This window comes from Cherax quadricarinatus, chromosome 75, assembly GCF_038502225.1.
Source record: "Cherax quadricarinatus isolate ZL_2023a chromosome 75, ASM3850222v1, whole genome shotgun sequence".
In the NCBI taxonomy this organism is placed as follows: Eukaryota; Metazoa; Arthropoda; class Malacostraca; order Decapoda; family Parastacidae; genus Cherax; species Cherax quadricarinatus.
In genome coordinates this window covers 4,712,049-4,718,048 of record NC_091366.1, presented here as the reverse complement: position 1 = coordinate 4,718,048, position 6,000 = coordinate 4,712,049, and positions in this window count along the sequence as shown.

The following is a 6,000-nucleotide window of genomic DNA, read 5'->3' as shown; positions in this document are numbered from 1 at the left end:
CAGGACAGTCCAATAGAATATGGCAAACTGATATTGGAACTTGACAATTCTGAAGAGTGAAACGGTGCTTCTCCATAAGATACCCATGAGTATGACGAGTGTGCCCGATGCAAAGACAGGAGAGCATAGTTTCCCAACCTCAGCATCGACGATGAGGCCAGAAACCTAAACTTGACTTGGAATACAATTTGTTGAGTTATATCAAACAAACAATTGCAAAGGCAGTTAGAAATTATAGCAAAAATAGCCTGAGAATGGCATACCTCTATATGAAACTGGGAGTTCATGTACCACTGACAACACAGCAGAGTATGCCTGCTCATTGCCCTGAACATCAACATGACCAGCGCTGTATAGCCCTTGTGGCTTAGCGCTTCTTTTTGATTATAATAATAATAATAATCAACATAACCAAGGACCCAGGATTATTATTATAATCAAAAAGAAGCGCTAAGCCACAAGGGTTATACAGCGCTGCAGGGCAGGAAGGAAGCGAGGGCATCAGGTGGCAAAAGGGAGGTGGATGAGTAATAGGTTACGGATAACAGCGGAGCAGTGGATGGTGAAAGGGTAAAGGGCAGCAAGAGACTGAGCTAGAAAGGGCTGAGGGGAGTGCGTAAGGTATCATCAGAGTTTGTGGAGTAAATCAGTCGTTGTCAAGAAGTCAATGAGAGAGTCAGGATTAATTAAAGGAGGGTCCATCAGCAAGAAGGGAAGGTAAAGAGAGAGTAGTAGAACGAAGATGGCGTTGGAGGTAAATTCTGCGTGCTCGTTGATAGAGAGGGCAGTCTAACAGAATGTGACTAATCAATACAGGAACTTGACACTGCTCACAGAGAGGTACAGGGTGCCTCTCCATGAGATACCCGTGAGTAAGACAAGTATGGCCAATGCGAAGACGGGAGAGAGTGGTCTCCCAACCACGGCACTGATGACAAGAAGACGGCCAGTAACCTATGCTCGGTTTAATAGAATGAAGTTTGTTACCAAGCAGAGTTGACCAACGTTGTTGCCAACGGGCGTGAAGGTGGGTAGCTATTGCAGCAAAATAGTCCAGAAATGGAACACCTCTATAGGAAATTGGTAGGTCATGTACTGCTGACCGCGTAGCAGTGTCTGCCTGTTCATTGCCCTGTACGTTGACATGACCAGGGACCCAACAAAAAATAATATCTTTATGCTTCGTAGAGATACGGCATAGCCAAAGTTGGATACGGAGAACTAGGGGGTGAGATGTATCAAATTTTCGTATAGCCTGTAGAGCACTAAGGGAGTCTGAGACTACCACAAATGATGACACAGGCATAGATGCGATACGAATAAGTGCTGCAAGAATGGCATACAATTCAGCAGTAAAAATGCTAGCCGAAGATAGGAAATGCCCCCGCACGACGTTGTCCGGAAACACTGCTGCGAATCCGACGCCGTCTGAAGACTTAGAGCCATCTGTGTACACAGCGATGGCATGAGAATGGCAGTGGAAGTGATCAAGAAAAAGAGAGCGGGAAGCCACCGTAGGCAGTTGAGCTTTCAAGCATGGGGGTGAGAAAGAACAGACCCGAACAGCTGGAACTTCCCAGGGGGGTAGGGAAAAGTGAGATGCTACATGAACATATAAAGGTGGTAACTGAAGGGAAGACAAGAGTGAATGTAGGCGAAGAGAAAAGGGACGGAGCAAACGGGCAGCGAACGAATAAAGAATGTCTACTAATATCGGTGACCATTCTATAAATGGAAGGATTGTGGAGATCGTGAGAGCGTACATAGTAGCGAAGGCAATGGGCATCACGGCGATCAGACAAGGATTGAACATTCGCTTCTGCATAGAGGCTCTCAACGTAATCCTTGGTGATGGATAGGGTTAAGGCTAGAGAGAGTAGCAGGAGAGGCCGCTGAATAAATCTGGTCACCATAATCGAGTTTCGATAAAACGAGGGCTGAATGTAGGCGAAGCAGAGTTCAACGATCAGCTCCCCAGGAAAGATGAGCAAGGGTTTTAAGAAGGTTTAGCCGGCTGTGACAAGTTGCCTTCAGAGAGGTAATGTGAGGTTTCCAGGATAACCTACGGTCAAAAAGAAGGCCTAGAAACCTGACTATCACATTTGGGGATATGGAAGCCATAGAGATACAAAGGATGATCGGAGATGACAGAGCGTCTAGTGAAAGTAATTTGGTGAGTTTTGGTACTTGAAAATTTAAACCCATGCGTGGTGGCCCAAGTGGAAACACGGTCGACCGCATGCTGGAGAGAAACTGCAATGAGATGACAGTCAGCGCCTGCACAAGCAATAGCGAAGTCATCAACATAGAGTGATGACCAAATATTGGGTGGAAGAACAGAGGCCAAATCATTTATAGCAAGGAGAAAAAGTTGTGCTTAGAACACATCCCTGACGGACACCTTCAGCTTGGACGAAGTCCGGGGAAAGAACATTATTGATTCGAATACGGAAATGTCTGTCAGTTAAAAAGTTCTTAAGGAAGGATGGTAGATTGCCTCGGAGGCCTAAGGAGTGGGCCTGGGCCAAAATATTATACAGTGGACCCCCGGTTAACGATATTTTTTCATTCCAGAAGTATGTTCAGGTGCCAGTATTGACCGAATTTGTTCCCATAAGGAATACTGTGAAGTAGATTGGTCCATTTCAGACCCCCAAACATACACGTACAAACACACTTACATAAATACACTTTAAGGGTGATGGACTGATTACATCGTCTTCAAGTCTCTTCTGCTTCTATCAACTTTTCTGTACTCGACTGAAGAAGCCTACTGTGTAAGCGAAACGTTTTGAAATAAAGATACCTAACTGTTGCATATGTGTCTTACCTAACAACCTGTTGGTATTTTATACCATTTTAATGTTCATAAATACACTTACATAATTGGTCGCATTGGGAGGTGATCGTTAAGCGGGGGTCCACTGTACCTCAAAGTTGTGTCATATGCCTTCTCAAGGTCAAAAATATGGCAATAACTGAATGATTATTCGCAAAGGCATTACGAACATACGTATCCAAGCGTAGTAAGGGGTCTATGGTAGAACGGCCCTTACGAAAGCCATATTGACTAGCGGAGAGACTGTTGTGTGTCTCTAAATAACACATTAAACGTCGATTTATGAGACGTTCCATCACTTTGCAAACTGCACTAGTAAGAGTGATGGGACGATAGTGGGAGGCATCATGTCCTGTAGTACCCGGTTTGCGGAAAGGGAGAACAATGGCAGATTTCCACAGCTGGGGAAGAACTCCTTGTGCCCAAATAAGATTGAAGAGGTGTAAGAGGACTACAAAGGCTGACCGATGTAAATGTTGTAACATACGAATATGAATGTCGTCAGGCCCAGCTGCCGATGATCGGCAAGCTGAGAGCGTTGCCTCCAGTTCTTGAAGTGTAAAAGGCACATTATACTGTTCTTCTCTGAGAGAAGAAAAGTCCAAGGGTACTAACTCTCTGGCAGACTTTGAGGAAAGAAACGAGGGGCATATTATTATTATAATCAAAAAGAAGCGCTAAGCCACAAGGACTATACAGCAAACGAGGGGCATAGATGGAGCCCCCTGGAAATACGGACCAGATGTGTGCCAAGTTCAATGGCAACGTCGAGAGGGTTTGCTACATCAACACCAGCGACCCGTAGAACAGGAGCCGGGTCAGGAGAGTATTTACCACTCAATTTCCTCACTTTTTTCCAGACTGCACTCATAGAAGAAGCAGAGGTGATGGTGGAAACATAGTCTCGCCAGCAAGTGCGTTTAGCTTCACGGATGACACAGCGAGCGATCGCACGCTTCTGCTTGAAATCAAGAAGTCTCTCAGCGGTTCTATTGTACCGGTACCTGCCCCATGCAGTGCGTTTCAAACGTATTGCACGAGCACAAGCAGGAGACCACCAAGGCACGCACTTCTGAGAATGCCTGCCTGAGGTTTGGGGTATAGAATGAGAAGCTGCGGTATAAACTGACGTCGAGAAGAGGTGTAGGAGCTCATCAATGGAGGATGAAGAAGGAACCTCACTAAAAGCAGAGAGTTGCGAGTAAAGATCCCAATTTGCCTGATCAAATTGCCAGCGAGGGCTACGGAAACGTGGTGAATAGGAAGGAGAAGTAAGAATGATTGGAAAATGATCGCTGTCATGTAAGTCCGGTAGAACAGACCAGGTGAAGTCTAGTGCAGTGGAGGAAGAGCAGACTGATAGATCGATGCAAGAGAGAGCATGAGTACGAGGATCAAAATGGGTGGGAGTACCCGTATTTAAAACATGGAGGGGGCGAGAGGCGAGAAAAGCCTCCAACTGGATGCCACGTGAGTCACAATGAGACTCCCCCCCAGAGGAAATGGTGGGCGTTAAAATCACCAAGTAACAGAAGTGGTGGTGGTAAGGATGAAACAAGAAAGGTAAAGTCTGGGATAGAAAATGCTCGAGAAGGAGAGATATATAAAGAACATATCGTAAACCACTTATTCAAGTGGATATGGGCGGCAGTGTAATGCAGCGAGGTATAGACAAATAGTTGACAGTACGGAATATCATTGCGTAGAAGAAGGGCACTTTCATTAAAGGTCCCATCTGAGAAAGGATCCGAAGAATACAATAAATTATAGCCCGAGATAGGTTGGAAAACAACCGAGTGTAATTTTGGTTCTTGTAAGCAAGCACCAACAGGGGAAAACCTGGAAAGCAACATCTGAAGCTCACCCTGATTACCCCTGAGGCCGCGGATATTCCACTGTAAATTAGGCCATGATTGGCAATGAAGAAAATACCAGGAATCCGTAGGGAAAGACACCTACGGACTAGAGGGGTTAGAAAAGTCAACGTGTGGTGGCATTGGAAGACGTTCAAGCAGCGAAGGAACGGAGCGTTGCGAAGAATGGGGTTGTGAAGATGGAGGAGAGGAAAGAGAAGGAACAGGAAGTGGATCAGTGTCCATTGAAGGTTTAGTCTCTGCAATATATTCTGAAATGGCTTCAAGTGTTTCTGAATTCAAAGATGTATGGGAGACCATATTGGAGATAGAAGGGGGAGGGTGAGTAAAGATTGGGACAGTAATGGACTGTACCAAAGTAGAGGGGGAGGAAAGAGTGTAAGGGACTGGAGATGAAGTGTGGGGGGGGACAGAAGAGGCAGAAACCTGGGAGGTGGCAGAAGAGGGAGAAACTTGGGAGGGGACAGGGGTGGAAGGCATAGTACAAGGAGGAGGGTGAATCTCCACACTTGTAATAGAGCCAGAGAGAGGGGAAGAACTAGGCCCAGAGACTGGAAAGGTGAAGTGTGGAGGTGGAAGAAGGGAAGGAAGGGGCAAAGAAGATTTGAGCAATGTGGATTTTTTGGACTTCTGAGAAGTAGAGGGGCGATTGGTATTAGGTGTCGTACGAGGTCTTGTCGATACTGGGGCTTGTGAGGAAGGACGCGAAGATGTGAGAACAGACCGAGTTGTAGTCGGGACGTCAGAGCCAAGGACAGCAAAAGGATTAGATGCCGGAGTGGCTATGGAAGGAGTAACAACAGAGGAGGCTGCAGAAGATGAGACCCCAGAAGTGGGGGGATGTTTGGAAACACGAGAATAAGAAACACGGGGTAGTCTCCCTTGGAGGCGGAGATGAGTAACTGCCATAGCATAAGGGAGACCTTCTGCCTCTTTGAGGCAACGGATTTCACGTTCATTTAAGCAGACCTGGCAACGGCGGGAGTACGAAGGGTGAGCTTCATTACAATTAAGGAAAGATGGAGGTTGACTGCAAGATGTATTAGAATGGTCGTCGGCACCACAGACTGGGCATTCAGCCATAGATCTGCAATATTTCGCTGGGTGACCAAAACGCCAGCAATTTCTACTGTTGCGGTGTAGGTATCACCTTTCGAACTTGTAACCGATGTCCCGCAACATATACAGAGGACGGGAGTTCTCGGCTGTCAAAAGTTAAACGAGCTACATTGCAAGGGTAACGTCTCCGCCCACGGGCAGGAAGGACGTAAGTGTCTGCTGTGAGGA